Source organism: Tachypleus tridentatus, chromosome 12, assembly GCF_004210375.1.
Source record: "Tachypleus tridentatus isolate NWPU-2018 chromosome 12, ASM421037v1, whole genome shotgun sequence".
NCBI lineage: Eukaryota > Metazoa > Arthropoda > Merostomata > Xiphosura > Limulidae > Tachypleus > Tachypleus tridentatus.
In genome coordinates this window covers 40,879,287-40,901,141 of record NC_134836.1, presented here as the reverse complement: position 1 = coordinate 40,901,141, position 21,855 = coordinate 40,879,287, and the positions used below count along the sequence as shown (strand labels likewise).

Below are 21,855 nucleotides of genomic sequence, written 5' to 3'. Positions count from 1 at the left end.
GAGGAACCTGAAAAGCCCAGTACCTACTCTTACAATTGTTTGTTTATGTTTCTTACCCACGAAGAATAGATTTGCCAACAAATGCCGATACAACATTAGGAAAAACGTCGTTTCAACTTACATTAATATTATATAAAACAATTATTTAATGTGTTATTTAATTATTTTAAAGATAATTTGATGATTTGTTAAAAAGACAAAAAAAAAACAAGAAACAGATTGAAAAAAGATTTCAAGTCTATGGAAGATGCTTAACATGTTTGTAAGTTTATTGGGAATTTGAGTTCGATAAATAAGATGGTTAAATTTAAATTTGAAAGCAGTTAGAATATCATATCCTTTTCAAACGTACTAGTAAGTTTTTCATCAGAAAATAAGATCGTAAACGAAATATATATCTTTTCAAATTTAAAGATTCACATCAGGAAGTAAGTTTTATAGTAAGCATCCAAAACACATGAAGTTAAGTATTCCAATAAATCTTGTGAGAAGTCAATGTTCTATAATTTCTCAAGGATCTAACGGTCTAATTTGAACAAGAAACAATTTATTCACAATAGAAACACTTATAAATAAGTTTAACACTTACCAAAATACAGGTAATAAACATGTGCCTGGCCAAGGCTTTACGAACCAGAAAGAAATATCCGATTCTAAAAACAAATACAGCTAATACTCCAAAAGTATTTTCCAATATCAATAACGAATGACAATCAGCAATAATTATATTTTTCAACAACTATCTCGTAATTTTATCTCTCTTTTGTTTGTTTGATTTTAATTTCGCGCAAAGCTACACGAGGGCTATATAGGTTAGCCGTCCCTAATTTAGCAGTGTAAGACTAGAGGGACGGCAACTAGTCATCACCACCCACCGCCAACTTTGTGCTATTCTTTTACCAACGAACAGTGGGATTGGCCGTCATATTATAATGCCCCCACGGCTGAAAGAGCCAGCATGTTTAGTGTGATGGGGATTCGAACCCTCAGATTACGAGTCGAGTGCTTTAACTTCCTTGCCATGTCGGGCCTATCTCTCTCTCTTAAAGAAACTTCTATTAGAGTATTTATTCACAGAGTAGATCACGAGAGTACAACCTTATGCGATCACAAATTTACATATTCTTTAACTATATTAATAACTGGGAAAGCCGACGTCACTTTCATGATACACACACATATTTACTTAAAATATAAATAATTACGTAGAAGGTGAACTAACGTTTTAATAGAACTAAAAATTCGTAGATAAACCAAGGAGGAAATAATAAATAAACAATAATAACAACCATAATAAAGTTAATAGAGTAGCAGAACTAACCAGTTGTTGCCGTGTAGGATGAACAGGTTATGCACTGCACAGGAGACCATGAGCTCTAGGGGTAGTCCACCAGCCCCTAATTATGTTTGTTTGTTTGTTTGGAAATTTCGCACAAAGCTACTCGAGGGCTATCTGTGCTAGCCGTCCCTAATTTAGCAATGTAAGACTAGAGGGAAGGCAGCTAGTCATCACCACCCACCGCCAACTCTTGGGCTACTCTTTACCAACGAATAGTGGGATTGACCGTCACATTATACACCCCCACGGCTGGGAGGGTGAGCATGTTTGGCGCGACGCGGGCGCGAACCCGCGACCCTCGGATTACGAGTCGCACGCCTTACGCGCTAGGCCATGCCGGGCCGCCCCTAATTCAATTAACTTTAAGAGATCTGCTAATCAATAGGGGGAGACTTTGGACAGCAAAGTTTTCAGAAAGACTGTGATGTCAGAAATTGCGATTAATGTTCTGCCAGTCATCTATAGAACATACTCTGTCCTAACTCTATAAACAATTTTCTTAGGGTTCTCCCTTTGCTCCATTTTAGTTAATTTTTAATTACTTTGTGATGATGCGATATTTATTGTATGTGACAATTCTAACTTTTCCTTTAGAAGCATGATATCTAATAAAGGAAAGAAGATTCGTGACGTTACAAAGCGTGAAAAAAAAAGAAGAGAGCAGAGTTTGAGAGTATAGTAACGAAACTGCCCAAGGTAACAAAACTTTTTTCAAGAAAAATATAAACACCTGTAAATTCAGTTATGGACATTGAAATTCAAGTTGTCAGCAACTGCGCAACTCAAATAAAAATGCAAAACTGTGGAAGGACGATGAAAAACAATCTTCTACTCATGGTATTCAGAGTGCTTCAGAAGAACACGTTCAAGATATAGTTATTGTATCTTCGACTGACAATGTTGATTCAAATTTCTTGAAGGTGACATTGGCATCAAATAAAAAATTATTTATTGTCAAAAATAGCACTTCTGAGTCGAAGGGACTATTTCTTCAATATCCAACAAGTAATATTTGGTTTGTTGTAAGCTACTATGAAATGACGACAAAGTGTAGGACCGCATTAGAGCGTCATTGGCTATGTTACTTTTTTCTTAAACAAAACCTATTGACAACCTTTCTAGATTTTTGGGAAAGCAGTTGGTCCCCTACTTACTAGATATGATGACACCACGAAGAATCAAAATAACATCTTGAAGCATGCTAAGTTCAAGAAACATGGAACATTATGAAATCATTGATGGTGTAATGAATGCTTTAGTAAGAAAGGAAGTTATTGAAAGAAGGTCCTTGAACGTATTGTCAATGTGACCCTAACTCTAGTCAAACAAAACAGCATTTCAAAGTCACAGAGTCGAAACTGATGAAGGGAACGAGTGTGTATTTTCTTATAGCAAAGTCACATCGGGCTATCTGCTGAGTCTACCGAGGGGAATCGAACCCCTGATTTTAGCGTTGTAAATCCTTAGGCTTACCGCTGTACCAGCGATGGACGGAGGGAACGATATATATATAAACCTCTACCTCTATATATATATATATATATATTAACATCAATTATTGAATTGCTTTTAAAATAGGACTCAATGCTTGAGGATCTTTTCTATGAGCCAAGCATAACTGTCAAGTATTTGCATCATAGATGAGATAGTTCAAATGTTGTCTAAGCAAGTGATAAGTTTGTTAAAATCAGTGTCACCATCTGGAGAATGGTATTTTAAGAAGTGTCGAAGTTACTAAGAATAGCATTTACAATTAAAATAAAACATTTGGAAATATAGATGAGTGACATCAAGAGAAGGTTGTACATTTGGTAGAGGTTTATTTTCCAAGTATAAATACTTATATTTCTTACGACAGAGTGTAAGAAAGTAGTATTTGTTTTAAAAGGTACCCTTGTAGGTTATTGAACAGGCTTAATAAAAAGAGCATTTTGTAAGAAAAGTGTTTTAATTTGTGAAAGAAAAAATTTACTTTATGCAATTTAGCTTGTAATAATATCTAAGAACAATAAAAAAGTAATAAAGGAGTTTTCTTGCTCATTAATAATTTATTTTATTAGAATTCAAGAAATACTATAACTCTTAGTTTCCAGACGATATTTTTGTGTAATTTTTCTAGACAGAGATACATTTTTATTATACTGCGTACTGTTGACTTGAGCACGTGGACAGTTTTTTTCACTAACCTGACTTTACTTACAACGGCTGGAGTACGACTTGTTGCAGATCTTTTTCTAGATGTCCTGGACACCCCAAGTTGATCCATATTCCTTTGTTTTCGAATGCCATAATACAAAAGGGATGTATCGATCTTCCAAATAAATTCTAAACCCCCGATCTTAACACATTTTAACAATCCGACTGTAGTAATATTTTAAGTTGAAAAGGTTGTTACATATCCTTTCCTAAAGTTATATAGGCTCAGTTGTAATCACTACCTACGAAATGCTAAACAACGTTAGAAAGTTTTTGCATATGCCATTTCCCTGCGACTTTATATTGGTTGTGTTTGTCACGTGACTTGTTGATTTACATATTCAAAACCGTATGTATATAGCCTATTAAATTTAATTTATTAATAATTACGTAATAAAGCATAAAAACCAAAATAAAATGAATTATTTGCATGTTTTTTACAGTGAATACAGTGACAAATACGTTTTTTTTCTAAGAGCTTCTATTAGGATTTCAAAGTGTTGTGTTATTGTACTACCCCACCCATCGCAATATTATTTCAAACCAGACGTTTTCCTCAAGACAAATAATAAAAGAATCAATATTTTGTTTTAGAAAATTTAAAATGATTATAGAAGTGATAAGTTGCAAAGCAGACTTATATTGGTATTAATCTATGATGTTTAACTCTGTACATAGTGACAATGCCCATATTTCATTGTTTTTAAGACATTTTTCTAAGGCGCTTGAGCAACAAACTGCTCATGAATCGACACTTTTGCTGGTCTTGATTGGTTAGGTTAGGTTTGTTTTGAATTTCGCGCAAAGCATACACGAGGGCTAGCTGTCCCTAATTTAGCAGTGTAAGACTAGATGGAAGGCAGCTACTCATCACCCCTCCCAACTCTTGAGTTACTATTTTACCAACGAATAGTGTGATTGACCGTTACTTATAACGCCTCCACAGCTGAAAGCGAAAGCATGTTTGGTGTGACGGGGGATTCAAACCCTCGACCCTCGGATTACGAATATAGCGCCTTAACCACCTGGCCATTCCGGGCCTTCCTCTAGTATAATATTCCTATTATATTAGGGAAGTCTAGCGCAGATATATCTCGTGTAGCTTTGCGCGAAACTTAAAATAAATAAACAAAAAACAACAACAAAATAATGTTAAAAATATCGATAATGTAATCAATCCGACTAATTAGTGGTAGATTGTTACAGTTATTTCCTATAAAAAATAAATGGTTTCAGTTAATTGTTTTGATATTCTTTACATTAAATACCGTAACTGGCAAAAAAGTAAAATTACTAAACGTAATACAGCCTATGGATATCCTTCATTCGATATGCAAACAAGTCGGTTATTTGAAAATTAAAATATGCTTCGGGGTATAATAGTTTTGTTGATATTATTTGTATTTGAGGAAATTCATCTTTGTCCATCAGTCATAAAAATAGAACGAATGCAGACTTGAGAGTATGGGTAGTTCTCTTTTAATTTTAAGAAATTTCATGTAAAAATAACCACTCTACTCTAGATGTTGCCCTTTCAGCCGTGGGGGCGTTATAATGTGACAATCAATCCCACTATTCGTTGGTAAAAGAGTAGCCCAAGAGTTGGCGGTGGGTGGTGATGACTAGCTGCCCTCCCTCTAGTCTTACACTGCTAAATTAGGGACGGCTAGCGCAGATAGCCCTCGAGTAGCTTTGCGCGAAATTCAAAACAAAACAAACACTTACATGTTGTTAAAGATTCTCAGTGAAATTAATTACACTAAAACGTCGATGCTGCAAAAAATGGGATGTTGTTGTTTTGAATTATGCACAAAGCTACACAATGGGCTATCTGTGCTCTGCCCACCACGGGTATCGAAACCTGGGTTTTAGCGTTGTAAGCCCGCAGCCATACCTCTGAGCCTCTGGGGAAAGAAGAGTGGGAGAAAATGAAAAACATTCTTTAAAGTAAGTGTTATTTGAAGAAGCATAAAAAACATGTGACTTCTGTAGAAAAAGTAATCAAAAATTTGAAATAGAATTCCCTGTAAGCGATCAGCCATCAATATAAATTGCTTATACCCCATTTCTACTTCCTTTTGCTTTTCACAGATGTTCTTTCAGTCATAAATCACTTACAAATTGTCAGTTGGAAAAACTCACGTTATTGTTCACGTTTAAGGCTGCACCTACGTTTTAAGATCCATACATGTAAATCATCAAGCAAACCATTAACTTATAATGAAAATCAGACTCTTAAAAAATAATTACTATTTTTTTTTAACATGAAACACCTAATCATTTTTTTCACGTACCACTGATAGATAAAACGTAAGGACAACCTACCTTAAAGGCCACTTAACCCTTGCACTATCTTTGCGAATGTCCTGGATATAAATGCTGGTTTAAAAGAGGACTTTTCGTGGTTCATAACGATACATCTTAACTAAGAGTCAAATTTACTTAATTTAGTGTAGCTAACTTAAACAAATACTACAATGCATTTCTTAATAGTGTGAATAAATATATATAAATATATATTAGATTCAATTAATCTGTGATACTTCTCCTCTTTTTATTTTTTATTAGTTTTATTTTTGTGCGCCAGCAATACCGAATGTCGGATACATATATATCCGATTCGATTTTATTACTCATCAGGAACCCTACTAATCTACCCTCAAATATAAACTGATTTAAGCAGAATTAGAGTAATTAATCTACGAGACTTTAGGCGTTGTCCAATATATCAGTAGGAAAGATTTGTTCAAAATAAATTATAAAATGCATCTTCACACGATTATAATTTAACTATCAACTGATTTAACTTTCTAATTAATTGGTTTATTTTTAATTTCGCTCAAAGCTACACGAGGGCTAGCCGTCCCTAATTTAGCTGTGTGAGACTAGAAGGAAGGCAGCTAGTCATCACCACCGACCGCCAACTCTTGTGTTACTCTTTAACCAACGATTAGTGGGATTGACCGTCACATTATAACGTCGCCACAGCTAAGAGGGCGAGTATGTTTGCTGCGACGGAATTCGAACCCACGACCCTTGGATTGCGAGTCAAATGCCTTAACCATTTGGCCATGCCCGGCCGACCATTGGTAACAAGAAAACACAAAAGTGTATCCTGAAATCAATTTAGCTTTTGCGATTTTTTGTTCAATAAACTTTTTGTTCTTTTATATAAAAGAAAGGGTAAGAAAGGTTATCTTTCACCGTTTGTGGGGAAGTTATGACGTGTCAGTCAATCCAACTATTTGATGGTAAAAGACTAGTGCAAATGTTGGTGGTGGATGTTAATAACTAGCCGCCTTCCCTCTAGTGTTACAGTGCTAAATTAGAGACATTCAGCGCTGATAGCTTCGTTTAGTTTTGCGCGAAATTCAAAACAAACCAAGCCTTTCACCATCTGTGGAAAATAGAAAGTAATATTTCCCTTTATACAGAAAAGGTTATCATTTTCATTGGCAATGTATCTCTACCAAGTCACGATTGTGTTGCACATTGTTTGGTTTTGAGTTTGCCAGTTTGAAAGGCAAATTGGGTGATGTTATTTGTATTCGATTATAAGTCTTTTCTGTTTTCTCCTTTTATGTATCTTTTTTCTCTTTTATAGAGGATGAAAAGTCTTCTCTCACCTTTTAAAATAAATAGATCATCTTCTACCTGATGTCAACAACATATTTGTGCTATCTTCTATTTTATTAAAAGAAACGTTCACATTATGGTAAAGGAAATACAAATTAATTCATAACATTTATATATATATTTGTATTAAGATAAATAAAGGCATGGCATGGTCAGGTCGGTTAAGGTGTTCGACTCGTCATCGGAGGGTCTCGGGTTCGAATCTCTATCACACCAAACAAACTTACCATTTCAATCGTGATGGCGTTATAAAGTGATGGTCAATCCCCTATTCGTTGGTAAAAGAGTAGCCCAAGAGTTGGCGGTGATGACCAGCTGAGATACTCTTTTACAAACGAATAGTGGGATTGATCGTCACACCATAACGTACCCACGGCAGAAAGGGCGAGCATATTTGGTGTAACAAGGATTCGAACCCACAACCCTCGGATTACGAGTCGAGTGCTTCAACCACCTGACCATGCCAGGCCTAATTATATTTCAAACAGGTTTTACTACGTATAAAACTAGGCATTTCGATTATACTGAGATGCAAAAATATACGAGAAAAGTTGAATTTTTAAAATCAATTGTATGTTCGTAATATATGTATATATAAGTTGAAAAAGGTGGATAAAACTGGGCCTTTCAAAGCAATTAAAATATATTAATATATGTTAAATATAACTATACATTAAAGTTGAAAAATGTATACAGTAGTCGACCTTTTCATCATTTTATCTTGATATCGAATGATGCATTTTTATGCAGTGTTTTAGAAATCGGGGCTGTACCGATCGTTTTTAGCGTCCTCTGCGAGATATAAATTCTGCGCTCGTACGCTATCCTCGCTTAAAAAATACAAACTATGCTCTCTCACGGGTCGACACATGTATTCAAATACATTTTAGTACTAGGGATGTTAGCAACAATGGCGACATAAAAACAAAGCTGTATGAAATGTGAGTTTGGTAGGTTTACTCTGAATTTCGCGCAAAGCTACACAAAGACTATCTGCATTAGCAGTTCCTGATATAACAGCAATAGATTAGAGGAAAGGCAGCTAGTCAACAGCATCTGCCGCCAACTCTTGGGCTACTATTTCACCAACTTAAGGTGAGATTGACCATCACATTATAATGGTCCCTCTTCTGAAAGGACAAGTATCTTCGGTGAGAGTGATTGGAGATCGCGAAGCAAAAATTGCGAGTCAAGTTCTCTAACTGCCAAATTATAAAACGTGAGAAATTTATAAAAATTTGTAAATGGTTTATTTTGTATTCAAAGACATTATTTTTTACAAAACGTTAAATAACAACATTTCTCACCATAAAACAGAGAAAGTACAAGTACATATAAAATTGGTATTTAAATGAAAATACTGTATATGTTACTATAAACAAGTATAATCTAGAAATGAAGTTCGAAATTTCGTTGATACCAGGTTTCAGCAACAAGGGGCCCGACATGGACAGGTTGGTTTAGGAACTCGACTCGTAATCTGAGGGTAATGGATTCGAATCCCCGTCGCACCAAACATGCTCTCCCTTTCAGCCGTAGGGGCGTTATAATGTTATGGTCAATCGCGCTACTCATTTCTAAAAGGCAGGGAAGGCAGCTAGTCATCACCACCCACCGCCAGCTCTTGGGCTATTCTTTTACCAACGAATAGTGGGATTGACCGTAACTTTATAACACCCTTACGGCTGAAAGGGCGATCATGTTTGGTGTGGCGAAGATTCGAATCCGCGATCCTTGGATTACGATTCGAGTGCCTTAACCACCTGGCCATGTTGGGTTCTTTTGGAAGCAACCAACAATCATAAAAAGGGATACAAACTTTCTTTAAAAGAGTTCATAAAAAGGACCTTTTTCTTCATTTTTTCGAAAACTCAAGACCTAAAACATGTTTTTTAACTTGGCCTAAAACTTAAATTAAAAAATTATATTTTTATATCCTATAAAATGAAACCTCCCTCCTGAGTTGCGAAATATTATTTGCGATCTAATGTCCCAAAACAGCTCCAGTATTTTTCACATTCATTTTTAGTGATTTCTCGTCCCATTTTTGAATGAATCAAGTTTAACAAATTTCACATTGTTCGTGAATATTTGACTCAAGTTTATGTTATACTTTCCGAGTTAATCCAATAATATCATCTTTGATTAGTTCTAACTATCATCATTAGTCAAAGGATTCTGTGATTAACTTTAAGAGATACAGGGCTGAAGGTTGGTGTCTCGATATGCAGCTGGATAAGTTCTGCACTTTCAGTTCTGGAGGACATGTAGGTATGAGAGTGTCATCTTGCTGTTCGGACGTAGCCATGTAATCAGTAGGTGCTGCTGGCTGATTGTCTTCTCTTTTGTTAGTAGTTGTAAATTAGGAATGTCTATACATAAGCCTTGGGGCTTCTAACCTGGCCTTTCAGTCCACGTGCCTTTCAGCTTGAAAATATGTAATGCCAAAATATAATTTGTTAATAAATTTTAGGTCTCTTAGTACTTGTACTTTTCTAAGTTAACAATTACTTCTGTGTTTTGGGATTTTTCTTAGTTTCATTGATTGAAAATATTATAGTTTTCCTTCGAGCTTTCACTATGCTCACCAAAACTGTCCAGTCTATTTATACATTCCTTTGAGGATCTGTAATATGATTGAAAACTCAGTTGTTGATTTGCCCTTAAAGGACCTTACTCATGATAAACAAGTTTCCTTTCCTCAATCTCCACTGGTGTCGCTTCGCACGTTACCATGACAACATGCACTATTCGTCTGGTGATCTTGTGTTGCCACAGAATGTGAGACACCACTGACTAGGAACATGTGTCATGAAGGTTAGTGGTATATACAACTTTACTTATGTAAGCGCTTATTATCTGCTCCTCATCAACTTGAGCGTTTCTTGTCTCTCTAGTGTGAAGAGGGCAGTCAGGGCGGAACAGAACACAGCCACGTTTGTGTAGTCGTTTAAAAATCCGACAGTGAAAAAAAATATCAGTGTATAAATACTAGATACAATTTAGATTAATCAACTAGAGTCGAAAATAGTCATTCCAGTTATTCCTTTCTGCTATTTATTTGGTCGTCTACTAAACTATTTGGTCACAGTGGTCATACTTGTGGCTTGTCGAAGCTAAACTAAAACTTTGACAGAAAACTTCAAGGTACGTTTTTTTTTTTATTTCTGCTTTTATTTCATGGCAGAATACGCTAGGTGTTTCTTCTTAAAGTTCCTTTTATGTAGTTCGTTTAGGTTGTTGTTGTTGACGTTTGTACATTGTATAAAGAAACACAGCTTGACAAATAATTTTATAGAGTTTTATTTGTGAAATCGTGAATAACTGAGTTAATTGATTAACTTCATTCAGTTAAAAACGATATGGTTATAGAAAATAATAGCAAGCGACAAGTGGAAGAATAATATTTGCACGCAAGCATACAGTTCACAAATAAAATATAGATGTTATAATGCGTATAAACAAAATGATTGTTTATTAATATTTTTATCTGACAGACGTTTTTATTAAAGTATTGCTTCACGATTGTAATACAACTTTTTTTTAGGTATGCTTCCATTCTTGTAATTAAAGTGGAAATTCTGTTTATTTGCTCTATTTCATCTGTGGCAAGGATAATCATATCCATATGAACTCTATTGTTTTTGCTCTTATAAAGCTGTATTCTCTTTGAGCAATCATAAATTATTATGTCATACAGTGTAAGATCCAGCATAGAAAACTGGTCATATTACCTCTTCATACCTAAAAAGTGATTATTTTAAGTGAATTTTTATTCTTTCATTTGTATGAAGATCATTCAGTTTGGCTTTCTGTATTGTATGTAACTCTCAGAGCTTGGCTTTCATAGTAAGTCAGTCTGCGTGCTTGGTTTTCATTCTTGTAAAAAATGTTACAAAATTTTATTGTTGTGTGTGGACCTCTGTCTTTGACTTTCGTTCCACTACGTGGGCTTCCAAGCTATCACTTAACTCTTTAGATGGGTCATCTTTCTTTCAATGTTTTATCCTCCCACAAACAGATCATCTAATTTTCCCCTTGAGCTAAGACTATGATAACCTAATTTTGCTTTTAATTTTAAAATGAATCATTTAATACTAACCAATTCTTCGTCATTATAAGTAAACATTTATATCAATCAAGCATCCACTCTTAACGTCAACGATGTTCTTCCTAACGATGGTGTTATGAATCTAAAGAAGGCCGTTTTATGTCGCTGTTATTTTTCACACCGGATTGTGTCGTTCAAATGAATAACATTTTTCGTTCTTAAGATTTTTACCTCCTTAAGAGCCAAAGACTATTTTATATGGTTAAAATTTGAATATTTTTCACATTATTTGGGAAAGAAGGGTATTTCCATTTCTGTTTTACTTTTTCACACATGCATGTAAATACCTTTTTATTTTTCATTCGTGATTTCATATTTATGAAAACGCACATCTATATTAAGTAAATTATAGATCACATGTTTACCTTTCAGTCAAAAATTAAATTTAACTGTTTTATATCATAAATATCTCAACCCTCTCTTCTCTTGAACGTTCTACAAATAGCGTAGAACCAACCATTTGTAGAGAGAATTATACCAATACCATGTATTTTTTTGGCAAAGGCAGTAATGCTATCGTTTGCAGTTCCTTATTTTCAAGTATTGAGCAAGTGGGAAAATAGTTTCGTCAGCAGTTCCATATAATCCGCAATTCACGTTTACGGAATTATTATTATCACTTTTATAATGTATTTATAACTTTAAAATACGAGGAATAATCAAATCATCTTAGCTGCTCTGAACTAAGCCTGTGTAACAGGACCAATAACGCTCCCATATTATTTTATTTGATGGAATATTCCTTGGCCCTGTACGTTGAATAGCTTTCTAATTATAGCAACCACAAACACAGAGGGCATTACTTCCAAGATTTCTAAAGATTTTTACACATTTATTTGTACATATATATATATATATATATAGGGTTAGCTAAAGAAAATATACAAATATGTATTTATAATAATTGTAGCAACTGCTCTCTTATCTTACATTTCCGGTTTCTAGCTTAATCACATACCTTTCTTTAGATATTATTAGCCTTATACTAATGCTGCTTGATTTGGTTTTACAATTCTAAATATAATGCACATGAAATGGGTATTAGCTTTACACCTAGTTATGCCTTTTTCATAATTTGCAGTAAAAAGATAACCCACGAAAATCTATGGCATTAAATATGATTTAAAATGTGTTATCAAAAGTGCATGGTGTGGAATAGGCATTTGAAAGGTACGTTGCCTAAAATTTATGGTGTGGATTTTGCAGTTACAAGTACACCTACGAAAGGTAATCAATACAATATATCTTTATGTTAAATGCCCAGATTTTATGCGCTGGAGGAACGTTAATGAGGCTCATTCTAAGACAGGTTTTTCCATATTGTACTAGAAACGTTTCTAATATGCAATACCAGAGGCTACAATGTCAACCAAACGTAAAAAGTTTTCCTTTAAAATTAATGGTGGAGAAGGTTATGTATTCCTTTCGTTATTTTTCCAATCCATTTCAACTTCATAGGATTTGATCAGATGGTTATTTTGGTTTGTATTATTTCATTCTTTCTTTTCTGTTTTCCATTCAGGTGTTTCACATCATCTTGCCAGTGTAGTCGCTGCAAACCAAAAACTATCAATGGGTTTTCTCTGAGTCTCGCTATGTAATTGATGAGGCTAAACGTGATGATGAATATTAAATAATATTCAGCCTTTCAGCAATTTAAAGTGTTACTTTAATATTGGTAACTCTATGGAGATTCTAGTATAATGGACTTTCAATCAGCAAGCCTAACTGTTCATTTTAAGCGTTATTTACTTTAATAAAATATACCACGAAAGGAAGATCTAATTAACGAAAACGACGCTTAACTAGTAGAAATTTTATACTAACGCTGAATATGGTAAATAACACGAGGACCTTAGTTTCTTTACTTATCGTATTTCGAGTTAGATTTACCTCAAGAAAGACATTCCAATGGTGTTTTTGAGACACAACATTTTTCTTTTTAATCAAATTTCTTACAAAATTTATTCCGAGCCATAAAAGAATCACAGTTTCCATGGTAACAGTTCTTTTATTTCAAGTCAAAAAGGCTAGGGTAGAAAGAACTTGGACACTGGCATTACCTGGTTACCCGAAATAGATCTTCCATAACATAATTGGGAGAAACTGTTTGCTACTCATGACTCGACGCACGATGCCTAGCCTAAAGTGAAACCATCACATGAGAAAATGAAAATAAAGAACTAGATGCCTAAATGACGACTAGCCGAGATACTCCTTATTGGGCACAGATGAAACAGAGGGTTTTTGCGTCAATAGTAAAAAAAAAAGTTCAAGATACGATGGAAGTAAAATCTATTTTAGGCACATTTCTTTCTAGCATTTTGATTCGTTTTCAACCGACCGTTTATTTTTGTTATTATTTTTTGCTCTTTGATGTAGCACCAGAAATGGCGCCTAAAATATCTCAGACAAGCGAATACAGATTTTTTTTGCCAATACTTTTCTCTTCGCTTGCCAGTACGTTTTTTTTTAAATTTAGATAAAAAAATAAAAGTAATTTTTACGCATGTCCGAAACAGTTCCTGTTGTCACGAGACTGGGGAGTGAACATCCTCCTCACTGTGCCGTCCCTGGTTCTATGAATGTCTTATTGTCAATTACTGTAGTGATGTGACTGCACAAATCCTTTCAAATGCACTGTGCTTTCGGAAATGGAAATAGCAACAACATATTGTTTTGTTTTTTTTCTCTGATGCACTAACAACCCTCAAGATAGTAACCGAGAAAACAAGAGGTTATTGTTGTTGCTTGTTTGAATTTCGCGCAAAGCGACACGAGAGCTATCTGCGCTAGCTGTTCCTAATTTAGCAGTGTAAGACTAAAGGGGAGCCAGCTAGTCATCACCACCCACCGCCAACTCTTTTAACAACGAATAGTGGGATTGACCGTCACTTTATAACGACCTCACGGCTGAAAGGGCGAGCATGTTTGGTGTGACGGAGATTTGAACCCGCGATCCTCAGATTACGAGTCGAGCACCTTAACCACATGGCCATGCCGGGTCTAAAAAAAAAACCAAGAACATGAGGGACTGCAGAAAATGTAACACAAAGCTGAGCAAATCAAAAACAATGTTTATTAGCTAACAACAAGTGAAATAGGATGAGTGTATCATTATACATGCACAACACTTTTCTGAACGTTAGAAGATTTAGATAAAATATGCTGAATGTTGAAGAATCCTGAATCTAACTACTATGAATTTTTAAATAAACTGAGTCAACTCTGCCAGAGTGTATTACATTAAACATATCACTTCATAATCCCATAAGCAAAAATAGGGAAGATAAAGCACTCACACGTGTTTAAGCCTGTGTATAGTGACGTTTCTAGAAAGATCACCTAGTGACTCAATGGTAAGACACAGAACTTATAACGCTAAAAATCAGGTTTTGCTGAAACACGTGGTGGCCAAAGCACAGATATCTCATTATGTAGCTTTGTACTAACAACAAACAAATAAACAAACTTTCTAGAGAGCACATGGCACAGGACGAAAATATCCCTTCTGCAAATACTTTCCATTAAAAAGTTAAAAAAAATACCTAAAGGATATAACCCTAGTTTGTTTATATGCACAAAGCTGTCTGTGCTATGCCAGCCATGGGTATGAAAACCCAGGTTGTAATGCTATATTTCCGCAGACTTATTGCTGTAAACTGTATACTTGGCACATGAATTCAGGTTACTAAAAACTTAGGCTAATTTGTCTCTATGTGGAAGTTTATATACGTGCATGAATGTGTGTATATTTGAAACATTTAGGAAATTCTGAGTATTTCAATTTTTTAAATTAAATATGTTCCAAACATGATGCTGTCTCAAGTATTACTACCAAATGTTAATATTATGGTGTTTTTCAAGTATAATTACCTCATGTTAATATTATTCAGTGATTAGTTCATGGTGCACGCAATCATTTTCTTAAGATTTGCTTTAGATTTAGAACAAAACAGACACTTGCTCATCTACAACAGACGATTAATCATGAGAAATGTTGAAATTTCTTCCTTTTCTTATGTATAAAAGGCATGTAAATGGGATATTATATGTCATGTATTGTTTCATGTGTTTTGGTAAGAACTGAATATGTAATTCATATAAATAGTATAAACTGTTCACAGTTGAAAACTGTTAAGACTATAAACTTCTTATTTAAGTAACTTGACTTAAAATATTAAAAAAGGAAAAGGAAGGAGAGATCTATTGTAATATAGTAATAAGGGCAACAGAAGGTACACTTATTATGTGTTCTCTTGTCTTATCGTCTGTCATGTTATGCAATAGGTTGTGGGAAGCTGGCTGAACCATAGTCAATAGTGTTTCTGAGGTTCTGTTACTGAGAGGCCGTGAAGACCGAATACTTTGCTATGAGACAGAATAAGGGTATAATATAATTAACTATGAAATAAGTAAGATTTATTGTCTCTACGTTTCTTTCTTTAGAGGCAAGCATAAACTGCGCAATAGGCTGTATGTGCCCTGCCCATCACGAGTATTGAAACACGGTTTCTAGCAGTGTGAGTCTATAGACTAACTGTGTACTAACTCGTGCAGGCAGGTGTGCTTTGAAGATGGTACTAATTGTGCAGGGAGGTGTATCTTGAAAATGGCATACTAACTCGTGCAGGGAGGTTATATCTTGAAGATAGTATTAACTCGTGCAGTCAGGTGTGTCTTGAAGATGGTACAACTCGTGCAGGCAGGTTGTATTTTGGATGTAGTATTGCCCGGTGCAGACAGGTCAAATGTGACTCCAGTTTTTATGAATCATACTTTGGTTAAAGAAGACGAGCAGTTTAACAAACAAACACTTGGTTAGAAACTGAGAGCAAGACAAAACGTAAACCTGCAATTTTTAATCACATGTGCAAAACATTTATTACATTTTTCATTCTTAACAGAGTTTGAACAAAGAATTTTCTTAACATAGTTTTCAGCAGGTACTTAAGTACTTATAACATATTTAAGTAAACCAAAACGGACCCATGACATTTAAGGTTTAAACTAATTTTGAGTTGGAGAGATAGTTATTTTAGCGCATGACAACATTTCGTTATTGTTTTATAGCTTCAAAAGCTAGAGTCCTAAATATTCAGAGGGTTGATTTAAGTGGTGTTTATTCTGCTTTTGCTATTTGCTAATTTATCAGCAAAATTCTCACAAATCAGTGCAGCAATCATGAAACCAATTCAGGTAAAAATATACAAAACCTGCTATTTTTACAAGACAGTAAAGTGACATATATTGAATTGCATATGATAAGAAGCTAATCCTTTTTACATTAATAATGAAATACATATACATACGTATATTACTTGAAGGTTTAATAAAAACAGGATTTCATTTAAAAATATTTTTAAATTACCTAACTGATTAAGAAACATTAAAATAAATGGTCTGTATTCTTCTACAGAATAAATAATTTAAAACGTCGTTAAGGATTTGGTAAATTTGAAATTTATTCATGCAGAATAGCATTCTTGTTGCTCGACTAAGCCTAGCATGGCCTGGTAGTTAGGGCGCTCGACTCGCAATATGAGGTTTGTAAGTTTGAGTTTCCTTCACCAAACACGCTCTTCTGACCGGGCCAGTCACAAGGAAGTCAAAACTTTTGACTGACAAAACTACCGGCCAACTCGAAACCAGTTGGGATTAAAGTCGCAAACAAAAAGTTTGATGATTCCAAATGAAAACTCTGATGTGGTATACGCCTGCTATTGTTTCAAATAAGTAAAATGTACATCGTGAACAAAACTGCAATTTTCCTACTTTCTTTCTTATCCCTCTAACTTTTCATTTAATTATGAAATCAACAAAGTTGCGGTATGGTACAATTTATTTATATATGCATAAAGCAACTGATGATACAATATATCAGTTGATTGCATCAGAGCCTTATATACATAAATTCGAAGTTTTTCAGTAACAGAATATGTTCGAAGACTTTTTTAAAAGGCTATTGAAATATATCTGTCATCTGAATTTATCACCAATAATAAGTAAAAGATAACAGGTTTGACACTTGGAGATAATATTTTACCAACTTTTAGTGATAGCACAAAGCTATACAAAAGGCTATCCGTGTTCTTTTTAAAACGGGTATCGGAACCCAGTTTCTAGCGTTGCAAGACTGTTGTACTGTCGAGGTACTTTAGTGACGGATCGAAAGGAAAAGACAGTTATTGGGTAAGTTTGTAAAGTGCACCAAACTGTGTAACATTTTATCAATTATTTTAATAGTTGTCAGGATTCAACCATTTCTAACATTATCATGTAAAGGGAAGTACAAAAACTGGTCCAAAAATTCGACCCTCTCAGCACTTTATAGCACACAAACCAATGAATGATTGTTTTTGTTTGTTTTTGAATTTCGCGCAAAGCTACTCGAGAGCTATCCGCTCTAGCCGTCCCTAATTTAGCAGTGTAAGACTAGAGGGAAGGCAGCTAGTCGTCACTACCCTCCGCCAACTCTTGGGCTACTCTTTTACAAACAAATAGTGGGATTGACCGTAACATTATAACGCCCTCACGGCTGAAAGGGCAAGCATGTTTGGTGTGATGAGGATTCGAACTCGCGACCCTCGGATTACGAGTCGAGTGCCTTAACTCACCTGGCCATGACGGGACAAAAATCCTAGGACGAAGATTCCTGAGGGTTCGTTATAGCCGTGGCTGCTTTATAACTGACCAAAGAAAGGTCACTCACTCCACAGCTTCCACCATTTACTATACTTTCAATTTAACAGCAAAGTTGACTGCCACAGTTATAATGTTCCTACAGCTAATAGTGCGGCATGCGTACAACAGTATACTGTGTTTCAAACTTTAGGGCTTCCATATTTCAGATTTGCTAACCACAAGGTAATGCCTTTCTCGGGCTCTTATGACGTGTAGATCCTCTAATACAAATATCTTACTATAATAGACGGAGAAACTTATCTGTCTATGTACGTTCATCTTGACATACCTACAGTACTTACAGCAATGGCTAAATGAAGAGATATATTTTTCTCCGTATTTCTCAGAAAGATGTGAAATTCATCAAACGAATTTTTTTTGTACTACTGGTTTGAAACCTCCGTGTTACAGTATAAGTCTTGATCTGTTGCGTGTAGGTGCATAATTACCAAGTAAAAATAAATATTGTTCATTAGTTTCTCTTTACGAACCCGAATAAACACACTCAAGGTTCAGAAGATGCATCGCATGACATCAGCTTGCTGTTAGTGAAATATGATTGGATGCATTAGTCGTAAAGTATATGCATATAACTAAATGTTCCCATTCCGACGAAATGAAACCAAGAAGCAACAAGACAGTGTATCGATTTCTGGTTACTATAGTGAAGCTACTCTTTAACTTGTTTATAACCTATTTATATGCTTACTTGTTTTTAAGATATTAGAGGGTGGTCCAAAACTAGATGATCCATAAAAAATGTTCAACTTGATATAATTTTGATTCAATACACATATGGAATTACTAATTGGTATTTCCTTTTTCCTAAATTTTTTATTTGGCTGAGACTCGATTATTATTGTTTTGGGTTATGTGAATCGTATGTTTGTTTGAAATTTAATATGTTTATAAGAAGTTGAGTCACACTGCAATCACAGTCTTCATTGTACACTATTATTTAAGCTGATAAAGCAGCTGTTTTCTTGTTAACGCATCATTCAAACTAGAAAAAACAAAACACAAAACAGATGTTTAAAACGTGATTGTTTTCTTGGATGAAAGTTTATCATTTTTTTGTTACATCTAGCTCTTTATCTGCTTTATTTTGTCTTTAAAACAAATAATAACAAAATACTTACGTAGAGTATTTGTTAAAGTCAATGTTTAAAGAAGGGTGCCTTGTTTGTTTCTGAAATACCCAAAAGAAAACTTTGTAGGCACGTCTCCTTTCTAGAACAAACGTTAGATAACTGAACGGTTTGAAAGAGACACCATCGTTATGGGAATAAATGCAGAGACCTTTCTTCTTCAACAGCGAATAAGGAAACAAGTATATAAACTAACCTTATTCACTGGCGAATAGAACATGTGAAGGACTACTTAGTCCTTTGATCGCTAGGGAAAGATATCGTTGATAAATATATTACCCTTCGATTTTTAGACGCGATACCGAGTGGTTAATGTGTCGGCCTGTGAATTTTATAATCTGTAATTCGCGTCTCATTTTTGCAAACAAAACAAAACAAAAAACACAACAACAAAAACAAACAAACAAAAAACTCGCAATGATTCTGTAATAAAAACTAGTACGAATAATGAAGAAACTGCGTTGCTAATGTAATACTGAAATAACTTCTGTAAATTGTTTTCCGGATCGAAAAGTGTAAAAGATCTAGAGAATGAATACAAGATTTGAAAGAATAAAACTAATTTTATAACAAATGCGAAGCAATTTGTTTCATAAAGTTTGTCCATTTGAAGAACATTAACTTAATGAAGAATAGACGAAGAAGGCGGGAGTAATTGAAAAGCCCTTTTTTTGTGGTTTATCACTTACGCTAGCTGAATTATTATATTTAACTATCTTGCTAATATGGTGATTTCATATTCAGTTAATGACATGAGAAGCATCTATTAATCAAAAGAAGTTTCTTTCCTTCCAAAAAATTACGATGGAAAAGGCAAAGGAGAACAGAGATAAGAGAACGCACGTAAAAGTACATTCGTGAATATTGTTTTTGTTTTAGTTGGTTGCGAATAACAGTAAACTTGCAAGTCATTATATATAATTTACTTCTGTTCGTTGTTGAACGTAAAGATACACAATGGGCTATCTGTGTTGTAGCCAATTATGTTTAACGTTATAAGCCATAAGTCTTGTTGCTGAGCCAGTGGAGGAAGTACTTTAGTTATTTAATAAAGCAAAACAATATTTTTATTATATTTCATTAAACACTTAACAGGATAATTTTGGTTACATGCCAGTGAAATATGTTGTTACTTATTATTTAAAGCATATTTTTCAAAAATGATTGACCAACGATATTTGAAACCTGTTCATACAGGTATGTAATTCAAGGTGACAGCATTATACGCCCACTTTAAGGTCTGCCTAGAGTCATATCTATATAAAATAAAGTTTAGACATGACATAGGCATGGTTTAGAAAACTCGTTTCTTTAACTTGTGTGTAAGGCGGGTTTCCTTCGTCACACATTAATAAAGGAAATAAAATATGAATAGGATATGACGTAGAAAACCCTCTGTTCTTTTAAGAATTGCGCTTGCTCTGTCACTTTCTTGTACAATAAGTTAACATACAGAAAACAAGAGGAGTTCACTTCACAGACTCCCGTTTCTTAGGCTACACAATAATGAAAGAAAATAAATATAAATACGAAATTATTTAAAAAAGGTTTCTTTCAGAAAAATGTGCTTTTAATACCTCAGTGTTTTTCTCATCACAAATATACGTAGGCACATATTTAGTTATGTATCCAACGCGATCACACTGAATTATACTGAACCTATTTTCCAGACTCGTCTATTCCATAAGAAGCATTGTAAATTACTTATTATTCAAAGTTAAGTCAAACTGCCCTTTCTTATTATCTTTTTTATTAATGATTAAAAATACCATTGTTTACATCATTTAATTATGTAAAACAATATTCTATTTAGTGTGTTTAGACAATATTTTACTTCCTAATATTTGTAGAATTTGTTTTTAGTTATTTTCGGCACAATTTATTTTACTAGTTGCTTGTAACTCCTTTCTCTGAAGCATTAGCGCACGGCTCAAAACTGTTAATGATTGTTACTGTTGTCGTCATGGTGTTTGGTTGGCTGGTCGTTTTCTTCACGCATTATAGAAAAGTCAATAAATGAAATTTGCAAAAAAACAACAACAAAAAAGGTTTGATAATTCTTAGTTTGGTCGCATTTATTTTCGTTCATTATAGTATGAAATGGCAGGGATTTCCAAATTATGTTTCGTCCTGTTATTATAATGTACAAAGTTACAGTCTACGAAATAAATTTTCCTTTGTTGGGGTGCACGTGCAGTACAACAACTAAAAATAATAAAAAAATGACTGCTTTAAATTTCACATTTTCAAGTATAATAGTGGTAAAAAATAGGGGTAAGATCGGTAAAATTAATATCTTCTGTTAAACATGCCATTACAGAATGGACATAATATGAAGAGTTTAGTTTTAAGAAAAATTCAGATGACGCCTGTTTTTATTGTGTGGCAAGCTCTTTGTGGGAAACATAGAAATATATATTTGTGATAACGACACAAATTGAGACTTTAATATTTCCTGAAGTACCAACGCAAATTAGTGTACCCCCCACAAAGTGCTTGTATTCTTCCCGAGATTTAGTGTACCCCTACAGAGTGCTTGCATTCTTCCCGAGATTTAATGCACCCCCACAAAGTGCTTGTATTCTTCCCGAGATTTAATGTACCTCCCACAAAGTGCTTGTATTCTTCCCGAGATTTAATGTACCTCCCACAAAGTGCTTGTATTTTTCCCGAGATTTAATGCTCAGAGTGTTTCTTGGAGATTATATCAGATTTTTATTTCCAATTAAACTACAGTACGA

The 21,855-nt window shown here is 34.4% G+C and overlaps 1 protein-coding gene across 1 annotated transcript in view; it reads left to right on the top strand.

Moving 5' to 3' along the window:
• The first annotated feature begins 9,964 nt into the window (after window positions 1-9,964).
• LOC143233096 (neuropilin and tolloid-like protein 1) overlaps window positions 9,965-21,855 on the top strand; it is a 180,524-nt gene continuing 168,633 nt past the window's right edge. Inside the window, exon 1 of the mRNA XM_076468993.1 lies at window positions 9,965-10,318. The gene's annotated coding sequence lies outside the window, so the exon portion shown is untranslated. The remainder of the gene's footprint in view (window positions 10,319-21,855) is intronic.